Source organism: Apteryx mantelli, chromosome 2, assembly GCF_036417845.1.
Source record: "Apteryx mantelli isolate bAptMan1 chromosome 2, bAptMan1.hap1, whole genome shotgun sequence".
Taxonomy (NCBI): domain Eukaryota; kingdom Metazoa; phylum Chordata; class Aves; order Apterygiformes; family Apterygidae; genus Apteryx; species Apteryx mantelli.
The window spans coordinates 37,364,532-37,379,751 of record NC_089979.1 but is presented as its reverse complement, the minus strand read 5'-3'; the positions used below and the strand labels follow the sequence as shown (position 1 = coordinate 37,379,751).

The 15,220-nt window shown below is 36.6% G+C and overlaps 1 long non-coding RNA gene across 1 annotated transcript in view; it reads left to right on the top strand.

Annotated features, from left to right (window-relative positions):
* The window catches only part of LOC106494445 (uncharacterized), a 46,216-nt gene extending 31,358 nt beyond the window's left edge, over positions 1-14,858 (top strand). Inside the window, exons 4-5 of the long non-coding RNA XR_010883293.1 lie at positions 11,029-11,187; positions 13,342-14,858. This is a non-coding gene — a long non-coding RNA (uncharacterized lncRNA). The remainder of the gene's footprint in view (positions 1-11,028; positions 11,188-13,341) is intronic.
* Positions 14,859-15,220: the final 362 nt, after the last annotated feature.

Below are 15,220 nucleotides of genomic sequence, written 5' to 3'. Positions count from 1 at the left end.
ACATAAGTCTTACTCCTTAAAAAAGCTAACAGGCTCCGTCTTCACAGCCAGTAACTCTTTCCTGAAATTAGATGCCCTTTCTTAGAAATCCCCAAACCAGGGGGGAGGCAGATCCAATATAACTTATTCATTACTGTGAAACATTCACTGCCATTTTCAAACTTATTCTTCCATCTTTGAAGGAGGCAGTGGGGGAAGGGAGTATTGAGAGTGCTTTTTATAGTTTCTTCTAAAGAAACTGTTGCATACTGTATAAAGTAGTTGAATGGACTTAGAGCTGTTCAGATCTCTCCAGTCTTTGAATTCCTGCCAAGTTACTATATGCAAAATCGAGACAGTTTAAGAGGACTAATTGAGAAAATTTCACTCTAACCCATTTGAGACATGGTGATAATACATTCCCTTGGGAAACAGGTGATGTGGTTCAAATTATGCTGAAATTTAACCTTGGGTCTCCTATATCCTGGATGAGTGATTTGACCTTTGGGTTCTCTGAATATTGAGTAAAAGATGAGGACATTAAAAGATAAGGACATTAAACAATAAGGATACAAGATACAATACTTTTTTCTTAATTTTGTACAAGAAACCACCTCTGTCTAAGAACACCAGTTGCATATGGCCTCACGGGGGAGAAAGATGATGGTACTTCCATAACGTGGAAATTCCCTTTGAGGATATAAGCAGCTCTTGGTGTGGCCCAGACATTTTATAAGCAAAATTTAGGTACTGGGAATGTTAGACCTTTCCAGAGCAAGGAGATGCTGAGTGAGGGCTTCAGGTATGTAAGTTTTAAATTCAATGTGTAAATCTTGGACCCTAATCTATTTATGCATTTAGCTTTATATTCTCTTCCTTGCTCTATGTTTATGATTGCTCTGTGCAAAAAGCTTTAAGGAGTGAGAACACCTCCTCTGAGGTTTCTTTAAGTGTGCGGTGAAATTCTCAGCAAATGGCAAGACACCCACTGACTTCAGCCATGCCAGGAATTCACATGTGGTTAAAAGATAACTGGTTTTGTTTTTATTGTACGTCTTTCCCCTTTGTTCATGAGCATTGGCAGTGAACCTAACATAATGAGACTTACAGAGGTTCCCTGGACAATATTATTAAAAAAAGAAAAGGAAGCTGTCTAATGTATCTAATAATAACTGAATGATAGCAAACTATTCACACAGTTGTCTGTGTCAGCAGGGAATGTATTTAGGGACTAAAGAGGGGGCCTTCCAATCTTATATTCCTATGAAATAGGCAAAGCACTGAGCAACAAAGGATGGCAGAAAATTTGCATGTCCATGACAAATGATATAAGTAGCTTTTCATTAAAATCGTTCTGAAGTACAGTTCCAAGTTAACACTAGATATGCAATTTATGAGTTAACATACAGACTTCCAGCCATTGCCAATCACAGTCTGTATTTATATACAGACAACATTGTGTGACAAAAAGCTTAAATCAGTCTTTTTTTGTAGGCTAACAATATAGTGTGTGACCCAGCTCAGTCTAAATATTTTTCATCCTTTTATCCCCAAAAAGATTTGAGTTGGATGATCAGAAAAAAATATTCGTGCTAATATTCAGTTTTGTTCTCCCTCCCTCAAATATTTCAAAATTAAGTGTTGTGACTGCTCTGACTAATATTTTTTGTTTTCTGCTTGTTCTTTTTTGAATCATTGTGTCAGGATTTGTCATTCTTATTTGTCATTGTGTCTTTTATATCTCCTTGTTTTGTTACTAATTAAGATGAAAGTGTTATGACCGAACTGTTCCTGCCAGTTAGAGCACAGAGTATACAGCAAAAATTCTAGAACCTACATTTATAGCATCTACATGTCTCATGGATATTTTAAACTATAGTTTTACTTCAAGTTAACTGATTATAAACTGATAAATAGTTACCAGTTTTGTGATTTTTTCCTTCATATGCCCTGCATTTTTGTTTGGCTACAGACACCTCTTTATTGATAAAACAAAACTGATTTTTGTTTTGGGCAAATGTTTGTGTGGTGTCCAAAGTATTCTTTACAATGGTGTTAACTAGTAAGCACTTGATTCACAAAACTCCACTGAAAATCTGTCTACTTTGGATATCTCTCTGTGGGTTTATATTACAGAATAGCACAAATGTCCTTTATTAGAGAACATCGTGGCTATTGTGTTGTACACTATGTTGTATCCTTTTAATACATTTTTTTCCTGCTTCTTCCTTATTCCCTCATTTAATGATATGCTTTACAGTAGATATTTTTGAAAAAGGCATTTAAATCTGTGCCCTCACACTGAACCAAATTCGGGATCAAAATTTTTATATTTGCACTGGCTTATTCCAATTGCTTTCCTCATGAGAAAACTGTGCTTGCTTAGAAAATTTGATAAAAATATTTTTGCTGTTTGTTATTTGCAGAATCAGCTTAAATTTTTGACAAGATTAATAAATATCTTTTTGGTGCATTCCTCCAAGGTTTTTAGCTGACTGTTCAGCCAGCTCTAGGTTTGTTGTGGAATACTTCTTTCATCATTAAGTCACACTTACTCTCATGCTACTCAAACAAAATATAACATTTGCCTTCTCTCTATAATTTCATGTATTTTAGTTAGGCATATTAAAGTCCCATACATTGCAAAACACTCCTTTTTATCTGTGTGCCAGCATCTGTTGCAGCTGCTGCTTTCAGGATCCCATGTGCAGTTTGTCCTCTGCCAAAATCCTTTCTCTCCCTTCAGGAATGTGCAGGACTTTCCTGAGGCCAGGAGAGGAAAAGGGTGTGCCATTAAGGACCCTTTCTGCCTTCCTGTGCAGGTCATCTCCTGTGTGGTGATAAGGGCTTCTGGCTGTTGCTATTGCTGTACAGGGCAGCTCTGACTCTGAGCAGGAAAGTCTAGGCAAGATAGAGGATGTGATGGCCTTTGAGCTCTTCCCCCCCCACCGCCCCGAGGTACTATGCGCCAAAGTCTAGTCTGGGCACAGATTGGTGTCTTTTGTACAGATTCAATTATATGTAAGCGTGTGGTACTCGATTTCATAAATGGGTTTGCAAACTGCTGCGAAAACCTTGCATGCTTAAATGTTAATATTTCATAATTAGGAATGTTACATGGAAATTATGTTGTTCTCTTATGTGTAGTTTTTCCCATTCATCAGATTTTAGATGCTATTTTGCATTATAGTTTGGATACATTTAAGCATATTTCTTCCAACTTCATTGAATAATTACTTATCTGTCATCTGTTAATGTCTGCTTGATAGCTAAACAGCCAAGTCCTGGCATCATAGCTAGGGATATTTGCTAGTTTGCTGCTGTTGCTTTCATGTTCAGTGTTTGTTCTGTAATGGCCCTTAAACACTTGCCATGCATACTTGGGCTAGAATGAGTCTTTACATAATGCCTTAGAGGAAAACAAGGTTCTTCTAATAGCAATTAAAATTAGCAATGACATTAGGCTAAGAATTTAAAATCACATCTCACTCCTGTGCAAATTCCCCTTTGTCATTAAAAAAAAATAAAATCAAATTTGAACAATGTTGTATACCCCATGGATAATACACAGCTTCAATGATTTATTTCTTGTTTTGGCACGGGCACAGTTGAATGATATGAGAGCTAATTTTGTTTTTCTGCTTTAATAGCTTATATTGTCTGCATAATGAACCCTTTTGAGCTTCATCAGGAGAGTCACACTGTCTATACACTTTTGTTCGTACAAAATTTCCAGTTTGTTCTCTAAGAAGTTTCTTATCTGCAGCCTGGAAGAAGAGAGCCATTTACACAAGTATCAGGAAGAGACAAGCCCACAGAGCTGAAATTCCTTGTTAAGGTGGTTGTCGGAGAACGGATGCAGAAAATGGAAGTGTTGAACAAAGTCATGAGGTGTGAATCTTGGGGTAGAAGGGTCTCTGATGGTATTGAAAGACGTTCCCAGCCATGCTGCATATCTTGATAAATGATAGTGCAATGTTTCTGTTGGATCAGATGAGAAATGATGATGCCATACTTGGAAAGATGCTCAAATAACAAGAGGCTTTTTGTAGCAAAGAAGTGGAATAATTCTGTTTTGTAGAGAAGAATGGCAAAGAAATAACAGTGAAGACTGTCAGATAGGTCAAGAATTTGAGCTTTCTGGAAATTTGGGATGTTTGACCATCTCAACATATTCCTAAAAACTGTATTCTTAGCTCTTTTCAGATTCAATTTCCTCTTTAAAGAAGCACTTCAAATTAAGAAATGAAAGGGGAGGCTGGGAGAAGCTTGTTTAATCTCCATTTTCACTCTTAATGTTCAGGACAAAGTAAATCAGGCAAATGGGGATAAGGCAAGAGTGATGGATATAGATAAAGGAATACCAAAGATCAAGGAGGGGAGAAGGAGGTACAGCTAGAAGAAAGGACTAATCCTGACAAGAATGTTCTGTAGCTGAAAGGCAACAGAATCACTGGAAAGCAACAGAGAGAGGGAAAAGATCCTGTCTAGGAGTAGGGCCTGGGCAATAAAGAATGATAGAAGTGCTCATATATTAATGCAGGCCAACATACACTGTTGATTTATTTTTATTTTTCCTACAGGGGGCTAGCATGTTTTTATTTGGCATTTATCTTAAGATATGTAAGATTTATCATAAATGCTTATGATAAATCATTAAATGTGAAATAGATATAATTTATCTTAAAAATAAATATACATAGAAAGCCTTTGTAAGATTACTAAGTGGATCAAAGTATAGGAAAATAATTTTTGTGATACTAAAAAATAAAATTATGCATTATGCTTCCTGTATGTTGCAAATGCATGCATCTGTCTGCTTGGATTCAGCGTGTTTAGAACCTAAATTTGTAGTGAAACATAGTCAAAGAAAATAAACATAAACCCATGCTTTGCTTTATACATTTGTGTTTTCATAAAACACCAAAGTTTGTCAGCTGCATTATGTAGGTATAAAATATATATAAGAAGTTAAAACTCTAATGGTGTAGTCATTGCATTCTTATAGATGGGTTTCCCGGAAGCTAAACTGCAGTGAATACCAGCTGACAATCAGAGGATGAAAGAAGAGAAAGCGCTCTTTTGGGACTCTTGTATAACACAGGCACTCTACGTAGGGTTTGCAAAAGCTGAAGGCCATCTCTAGTGCTGGGTAAAGCTAAGCTGCTACCCTTTTGAAAAATGTCAAGAGAATTGATATAGATGCCATGTAGTGTTTGCACATTTTCTGTAAATCCTAAGCAACTTCCAACTATGAGATTTTACAAAGCAAGTCAACATAGGGAGGGAGGAGAACATGCTGATGAGATTCTCCTTGTTCAGCCTGCCTCATGTGTTTCTGCCTGGAGCCATTCGTATGTCTCCATCCCAAGCACTCCATTAAATAAACCCCAGTCACATGCATTTCGGAAAATTTTTATAGGCACCGAGAGTGATGACATTGCCTTTTCCTGAGACATCTTGGTGAGGCGCCTATGAGAGAACAGATGAAATACACTGGGGCTGAGTTCCAGTGTGACAAATACAATATTCTAGCTTGTATTCTGTTCAACATTTTTTTCTGTTTATAATATCACTGTTTGTCTCATAGGGTACTGAAGGTATTTAGGAAACATGAATCAGTTCAGGTTAAAAAGACAAAGACTTGTTGCTTTACTTTTAATCAAGCAAAACCTATGAGTCAAAGGGATTTTACTTGTATGGACGTTATCTGAAAGTACTTTTTGCATTAAGTTAAGGTTAAACAAACAACAAACAATAGGGTACATATAAATAATGCAAGTAAGTAATGTTATAATATCTCCTCCTCTACATATTGCATATTTCTTAGCCTGATGAGAAATAGAAATATCAGAGAGCCTCAAATCAAAGGAAGAGTTCTGATTTTCTGTAAGTATTCCTTTATTTTCTTTCCATGTTGTGTGCTACTTTTACTTGTATTCAGATGACGACCTTAATCCTGGATTGTTTTGGCCTTCAGGACATGCTGGAAAACATATCTTCTCCTTTACTTTTAAGGATTTGAAAGAAGGGATCAAAGGCAAGAATGAAGTATGGGCTGATATTTGCGTGTTGTTTACTGTCTATGGGATGAAGGGGATGTTAAGGAATATATTAGTCAGGATATCTAAAGTGATAGACTAGGGTCATAATCATTTTTATAAGATATACATTGAAATAAATATTTTAAAGGAAACGGCACCATTTTGAGGGTATTTCCTCTACTAAAATTTCAAAGGTATGACGAATTATACTACCTCACTCTGAAGTACAACGTGGAAATGTTTCCAGTGTAGAAACTCAACAGTGAAAATAGTATCTCTTCTCAATCTTTCCAACAGTACACAGAAACCATTTGCTTTTCTCTGCCTTGGCAAAATACAACTTGTTCATTATATTGTGTGAGCCTTTGATATAAGTCAGCCAGAGAAACTACAGCAACCAAAACTTGAGTCCTAGTAGCCTGTGGTAATACAATCATGTCATCTCCTGAAGATATGGAAGAGAAGCGGTGCAACTGGCACACAGGGGCTTCAATTTCCTGTTTACTTTGTCTTGCTTGCATGCAAACATGGTAGGTCATAAAGCAAGCTGTCGCTTGGTGATAGACAGAGAATTAAGTTCTAATATAAATAGAGTTACTTGTCTGTCCAAGCCTGCAAAAACCAAACCATTCTGTATACTCTGTGGAATTTATTTTTGGATCTTTTCTATTCCTCCTTGTAAAACCATCATTGTCATGCCTCTCACTGTGACTTATGAAGTAAGTGTGCTCATGATGTACAGCTGCCCCATTGAAGAAATGGTCTCAGGAAATATTCCTGTAAATATTGCTAGTCATTTAGTGAAGGCATAAAAGAAACATAAGAATAGCCAAGAAAAAAATGTCAAATATCAAATGCAAATGTCTCCAGCAATGTCAAATGCATGTCAAATACTGTACTTGATATTATGTATTTTTTGAAAGGTCAGTGTAAGAAATTACAATAAATTTGAGAATACCTGCAGACAGCTTAACCTCCAGGTTATTTTTTGAGCACTAGCGTTTTCTATTAACAGGATGCCTCTCAAGGCCTAGAGTCGGCCAATAGCAGACAACAGGCCTAGGGACTTAGGTAAAATTTAGGTCAAATGAATATAAATATAAAGCATGTTTCAGAAAATGTTTTAAAAAATAAATCCATTGTAGCACAAGCTACAGCTCAGCAGATTATAGGCTCTATGCCTCACTTGTAACCCATAAGAAAGTCATCTTAAGAGCAAACTCTTTTGTTCAGAGAAGAAACCAAAAGAACAGGAAAAATCTATATATTCTGATGCTTTCAGGAAACCCATTTTGGATCTTTCCTTTTTTTTTTTTTTAGTTTGAAATGTTTTTTCAAGATTTTGGGCTAAGTTTTTTTGATTAACATACTATATTAAAAAATCAGTAATTAAAACTGGTGTTTAAAAAGATGATGTAAAAAAGTTTTGTTTAAATTTTATAACAATCATCTTCAGTGTTTTCAAATTAACAATTTCATTAGAAAGGAAAATGTGGAACTAAAATATTGTGACCTTTTTATTCTCCCCATTCCCTGTTTCTGGCTGAAATTATTAGCTGAATTTACCCTACATTCCCTAGTTCCAGTCTCCCCAGAGTTCATTTACTTTACACAAAAATGTATTTGCCCAGCTCTGATGCCAGCTTTAAATCTCACCTCTTTTGTAACTACTCCTTGGAAACAGACCAAATTTCTACAGCTTATAAAATTCAGGGGAGATAGTTTGGTAAAAAAATGTATTCTGAAGACTTGTGTTTTTCTTTTTTGAAGAAAAGTATTAATGCTGTGATGACTAGTCTGTGTTGCTCAAATGGTGATAGTGAGTGCAGTTAATATGTTCTAATAACTTATTTTTTGCATATCCTGACTTTTGAGAATTGATGTCTTGTATATGCTGCATATCAGAAATTTAACTCTTTCAAATAGGTTGGAGGAGTTTCTGAAACATTTTATTCAATACCAAAGTGCATCCTCATGATTTTAAACCAGAAAAGTGAACAGAGAGATTTTATGGATAAGGCCGATATCTTTCAGAGAGACATATTATGTTTTGGCTTTGGTAGCCAATTTATAACATATAAAAGAATCCTACTTTTATTTTTTTTTAAATTTCAGAGGGTGAGAAGCATTGTCTCTTCAAAGGGTTTTCAACCTGAGGCTCAAAAAAAAGCCACCTCAGATCATGATTTGTATTTGTGAATGTGCTTTTGTGAATGCTATGAAAATTTTGAACAATGTAAAAGAAGAATTTGGGATGCTGTAGCTTGCACTGGTATTCAGACTGGCTGAATTACAGCCTGAACTCAGGGGGAACTGTCACACAACACTTAACAGTTCATCAAGAGCTTGTCTCAGACACAGTACCTTTTTTTGAACCTCATATGCTAAAGAAAAAAAGGAACAGGAAATTAGTGGCTGATCAGAAGAATTTACAGATCATAATGAGCTTGAATATCCTTTTTGTGCAAAGTTACAATATTTCAGTTTGATTTAATAGAATGTGCAACATTTGTGATTATTGTAATGATCCTCCCTTTACTTGTGTCGCATACTTGTGTGGCGTGCACATTGTACGTTACATGTGCACCGAGGACACTGCCCATGACTTATAACTCAGGCTGGAGTGGTTCTGTTCAGAAAGCAGAATCTGCTCCCATTTTTTGTAATATATTCGGAGGGCTTGGCTAAGTGTGCAGAACTATGGCATGTATTACATTTGATCATTAAAAAAGTCTTCAACCACCTTTTTACAATTGATAAAAATAGTATTTGATTCTGAACTAACTGAAACAAGGAGTTATTGGCAGAGGTACAACGCTGACATGACATTGCAGCAAACCTCACAGAACAGAAGTAATAATTAAATATCTTTTCAAAGACTCCGGGAGCTAACATTATTTCAAAGCTGTACCTCCTGAAGCCCATTGTGAAATACTTCTAACATAGAGGTTGAATGGTAGTCCGATTAAGCACTGGCAGTCTAAAATAAATGAAAATAATTGAGGGAAGCAGTACAGCATATAGTACAATTTATACAAAGTTGAAAGGAAAATAGGTGAGAATAATATATACACTAAATTATATATATTTATACATTGGTGACTACTTAAGATCTTGTATCTGTCATGTATTTGTTTTATTTACAATGAAAACTAGAAAGGAAAACGATCATAAAATATTTAAGAGTCAGTGTAAATGGACAAAATGTTTTCCCAACATAATGGACTGCTCCAGCTATTAAACAATGAAGCAAAGTAGAAACATTTATTTTCCAAGCAGGAAGAATTGATTCTGAGATAAATTTCTATGATAATGAATGTAAAGCAGGCATACAATATAGTTAATCCAGAGGTATCTCAGTTTATACAGTGAGTGTTGAACCAGCAGCGCTTGTTCATTGTGGCCTGATTCTTCGAAGTGTTATTGTCGTGCTGAAATCCTGTTTCTGAATTAGGGCCTAGCAGGGTTCAGTGTGTTGCAAAGAGGTAATGATCTCCAGCGATGTATTTACTCACCAAGCCTGATCCTGTTTGGAAACACACGTTTCCTTTCTCAGAGAAGTGATGTTTATTGAATGAGGGGTAGGGGGCAGGCTTTGACAGACGGCTTTTTACTGCACAAATGTCCTTTGTTCGGTTCCCCTGCATGAAAGCCTTTGCAGCACAAGAAACTTTTAATCCTGCTTTCCAATTATTTTTATAGGTGACATTGCTTTTCCCCACAGTAATTTTTATGCAGTTACTGCCTACCTACCTATTTGCCTAGGAGTGACTGTCCCCACTGCACTCTCCCCCCAGACCTCCCAAACGCGTCCGCATGCAGGTTTACAGATCCCTCCTCATGCATCTCAGGAGTTTTATTCTGGACACAGTTAGCACTTAGTTTTTCTGCTGACTTCTCACAGCTTTGGTCTCAACGTCCTGTAGTCTGAGATTTAATGTACTTTTTGATGGTTCAGACCATGTGAAAATCTCCCTGTCTTCCCCACCTTCCTCAGCACTTTCTCTTTTCTTTAGCATTTGATCAACATTTTTTACATTTCTTTTACACAATCACATTTTTAAATATCTTCTCTGGGTAGGGTTTTTTTTTTAAATCTCTGAACATATATTTCCTTATTAATTTCAGAAATATTTACTCTTACCTGGATAGTAATTTCCTTCCATTCTTTCAGGGAAACACTCACTAACCTAAAAGAGTAAATTGGTAAAAGCATTTCTAATTACTCTGCTAAGACATTTCATTAGGATATCAATAGAAAGTCATCTGAAGTCAAATACATAACTACCTATACCCTGGTGATACTTGTAAAAATACTGAGGATTAACTTCTGGGACTCAGAATTAAATGAAAATCTCTGTCAAGCTGGGCACTGGCTAGTTTACTTAGGCAGATCAGGCTGAACTTGTCACACTTTCCTTCATGATATGAAGTACATGTACTTGATGCTTGGACTACTTGCTCTTAAATGTCACTGAGGCTATTTGTGCCGGGTCATATCACTTCAAACAAAGTGTTTGAAACTCTTCTCCCTCCTTTCTTCTTATTGGATAGATAGACAATCTCTGCTATTGCTTTTTTGTAAAACCAGTAAACACCACTTATTCTGCTCTCTTAAATCAATGCTTTCTTAAATTGATACTATTGTTGATATTGAAAACTTGATATTGTGAATATGTAAAAAAAAAAAAAAACCAAACATTTCTAGACTACCCAAAAATGCATTTAATGCTTAACATTTTCATTACTTTTGCTCTGTCTCAGGGCCACAGTTAGTAAATAGAGAATTAGCTGGAAATTCTCCATTCCATTTAACCTTTACATTTCATAACTACCATTCAAGTTATGTTAAAACATTTCATGACAAAAATAAGACCCTGACTTTGGTTTATACCACATTAGAAGGAGTCAGTTTTTCAGTATGATGTGGTCAGATTTTGTTCATCTGATTCCCTGGAGTAATCTTACAGCAATGTGAAAGTTTAAAAGAATATTTATATTGCAGATGCAGATACCTGACCTGGCTCTGCTCGCCCTAAGGCCAGAACTGGAAGTATTGGGCAGTAACGCTGTTGCAAGAGCTGGAACAAGCTGCACATAAGCCAGGGCAAGGCTTGAAGAAATATGTGGTACTTCTTGTGAGGCTGGTCTCTACCATTTGCAGGTACAGGGTGAGAAATCTGTGCAATACTGCAATTCACAGCGTGGGTTTACCATCTAACTGAAGGCAATAAAAACAGTTCAGGAAAAGATAAAAATTCTGTGAAGCTAACAGAGTCTGATATAAGTCATGCTGTACTGGCAAAGTACATGCTGTACTTGTCTTAAAAAATAGGTATTTACATGTGATTGTCCAGTTTCAACTTTTTATTCAAATTTGAGCCTGTGTTTTGAATACTTCCCCATCACATGACATAAGACTCATCCCTTTGTAAAATCAATAAGGTGTCTCAGCCGTAGGATGAATAAAAATTTTTAAAGTATAAATCAGTGATTTGGCTGAAAATCAGAGATATAAGTAAATAAATCTTTGAAAGGATCACCATTACTATCTGTACAACTGAGAATTCAGTGAATTGAAGAGCATTACATAAGTAGGGGAAAAGAATGCATGTTATCTTTGTCTACGAAAATGAAATCCAAACCTGAGGCCACTGGCGGTGAGTCTTGGAAATCTAAATTCATTTAAAGAAAGCCAAGAAAACAAATGCAGGCTGTTGTACTCATCTTTACCTGCTGTTTGAGATTTTCCCTCTATTTAGATAGAAAATAAGGGAAACTTCACATGAATATAGCTCTTGCAGAGTTATTATTTTAATGGCACTCACTGACTGTATTAAAAAGCTGTGCAGGTTGATAATATCTACACAGGGGAGAGCAAAGGTAACAGTAATCATAATGGCAAGCTAGAGCTTCCTTTCCTGAGGGGCATATGGGATGGCCGGCAAAAGTCCACACAGATAATTGAAGAAATGCTGCTCAACAGTTCCTCATGATTACAGGTCTTTTGTTTTGTATTACTACAGATATGATTATTATTTCCACAGTGCCCAGGAGGCCTAAGCAGGGATGAGGTTCCCATTGTTTCAAATCTGAACAAATATTCAGAAAGACAACACTGGTTCCAGAGAACTTGTTGAAAAGGGATTATGTTTGAAAGATGAACAAGATTGTTTTCAATACTGGAGGCTCAGTATACTCAAATATGCCCTCACAAATACAGTATTATTTAGCTCGGACATTTTCTGAGGCAAATAAAGGAACATGTATATTTGCATCAATATATGGAGCCATAGTCTGCCTCCTACATCTGAAAATTTGTCTCTAAGTACATGAAAGTGGAAAACAGCAGCTGTGAAGGAGGGAATCTGGAGTACAAATGAACACCAGACCCAGCTGTAGATTTGCATTCTTTGCAGCTGGTGCTGAGTAGACATGGGGGAATTCTGTGACAACATGAGATTTTATGCATCTGTCAGCTAAATCTAGCATTTTTCTTTGGAGCATTTCCATGAATGTTGATGTCAATAGAGCTGTTTTAGGCCAAAAAAATAAAGGAAGAGGATTGTGTATGATTCTGACTCTCAGTTTGAACTGAGAGCTGGCAGGCTGCAAGGAGCTTGCCTTGATTTGGGATAGCACATCTGCTGCACAAGAATTTGCAAGCTACTTCCATGAAACAGCATCATGTTTGATTGCAGAAGTGCAGTGGCTTGGCCCTCCACTAAAGCCTTTTGGTGTGTAATGAGAAAGGTTAAGAGTGCGTGTGCGTGTCTGTGTGTGTCTGTGCCTGTGTGTTTGTATGTACATGGGGAATTCAGTTAAGGGGGAGTGACCAATACAGTTTAAGAAAGGGATTTCAACACTTACAGGATCACAAATATGATTGGGATATCACAAGAAAATTCGGATGCCCCAGTAAGGTTGTAACCAGGGAACAATTGCTTGAACTAAAGTTATTCTGCCCTTACTTTGGTAATTTTGTCTCATTCCATTACAGCTATTTTTTTTTTCAGAAGAAAAAACCTTTTTCCTTGTGCCAAGCTATTTTGTGTAGTCACAATTTACATGCAAACTATGGTTTGAGCACTAAAGACATCATATGTCATTATACATTGTATATCCTTCTGTACTCTTTTATTACAATTATCACTATATATTGTTGGACACTACACATTGTAAAAGATCATTGGAAAATTAAATCAGAGCCATAATTCACAGAATTTTAGTTTAATCTGTGTTGCACAGTAATAATTTCATCCTTAAGAAGGAAGCTGTTAATTTAGTTTTAACTGGATTCTCCTTTGTACTCCCCCAGGATAAACACAGACTTCACACAGAAGCATGTAACCTCTCTTCCTCGTAACCAGGGTGAGTTAATCAGGGATGGGTGCAGACTAGCTCTGGAGAGAGATGTGAAGTCTGTGGCTGTGACCTTTCTGTCTTGGACATGTGGGAGCACACATTGTGCGGCCCACAGGGTCAATGAAGACTGCCCTTTCCTGAAGTACCCATGCTCCACAATCCCAGCTATACTCCATAATCCGGGATGATGTAAAAACACTTGGTGGTGCAGAGGATAGAACAAGGCTTCTTCCTCCCTTCCTCATTTTCTTCTCAGGCAGGGAAGTGATAGGTTGCGTGGCTTGAATTGCTTTTGTCTGGTGATGACCCTTGTTGCTCCAGGAGATTACTGCACCCACAGGACTGCAAAGAGCTTTTCACAGCAGCTGGTCACACACCAGAACGTATGCGGGATCCTCAGATTTCAGTCAACAGGACCATTTTCATGGTATTGTCTAGATCTCATTATTTGCACACAAAAGTCAAGTTTTAGCCATTTTGAAAGACAGTAGTGTAATGAGGTCTTGTGTTACTAAGAATTTTTTTTAATGAAAAGTCCTATAGTGGTTTTGTCCTTAATATATAAAGGAATCCTTAATGTGCCAGCTGTCTCTTTGCAAAGTATAGTTTGTGCTATGCACATAATGGCAAGAGTTTCTACATTACAGCCCCTGACTCCTTTAGTTATGGTTTATTACCTCATGAAGGATATAAAGAAACTGAGGTTCTTAATAAAAATACTGTATTAATGATAGCTATAAATGCACACATTACTTTAGTGGTGCTGTAGTGGAGTCTGGTATGTGGAGAACAGAAAATCCGATTTTCTAAAAATAGAATCTGTTAACTTTGAAAGAGGCACAGGTGGAAGTTTACCAAGAGTAAATAGGTTTCATTGACAGCTTGTGGTTGACAAATGGTAAAATGCAATTTCTGAGAAATTCTCTTTTGGTTATAAATCAGAGAATCCTTGCTCCTTTGAGATGATTGCCAAGCTTGTGCACTGGATACAGATGCAGCTTCTTAAAGACAGAAGTATTTACAGCATATAACATACCTACTAATTTTAATAATGCCTCTCAGCAAGCAAATAATAGCACTTTTTGTTTATATTAGAAAATGTTGGTATGGCTGTGCATGTGGTGTGTGTGTGTGTATGCGCGCACACGCGTATGAATGTAAATGTAGCCCTTCCACATAATACTAAACTTATGTGTATGGTTGCTGCAGGTAGTAATTTAGTCATATAATTAATAAAGTGCAGGCTCATCTTAACACAAAAACCCCAGGATATGCACCCATCAAGATTTCTAAAACTGGAGCACTAGATTACAACACTGGTGCTCTTAAACAAGGAACTGACATTAACCTCGTGCTAGAGGTAAATCATTCCAGGCGGTCTGTTTTGAATTTCCTAATGTGCCTTACTGTTCTAACGGGTTAATTCATTTGATATCCATTTCCTTCTGTCAGTTGCTTTCAGAAAATAAATTGTGCATTGTTATCTTAGCCTTGTCCATTCCATTAATGGTGTTGGAAATGCCACTGAGGATTATCTGAAGTTTTCTATGGCAGGGTTCACCTACGACAATGGGGCAATGATCAGTCACATCTTGAAGGAGTCACAAAGTGCAAAATGCTTATTCATTTTATTTTCTATCTATCTTAAGCGTGGCATTTTAAAAATGTTTTCCTCCAGTCATACAAAGAGATAAAAACAAAAGTGTAATCTCAGGAATTTTATAACGAAGTCCATTTCAGTACATAAATTCCATTCACCAAATGAAGGTGGACATACCAACACAGTATAATTTCTGTATGTATAAGCAACATATTGGAAATCACCTCTATTC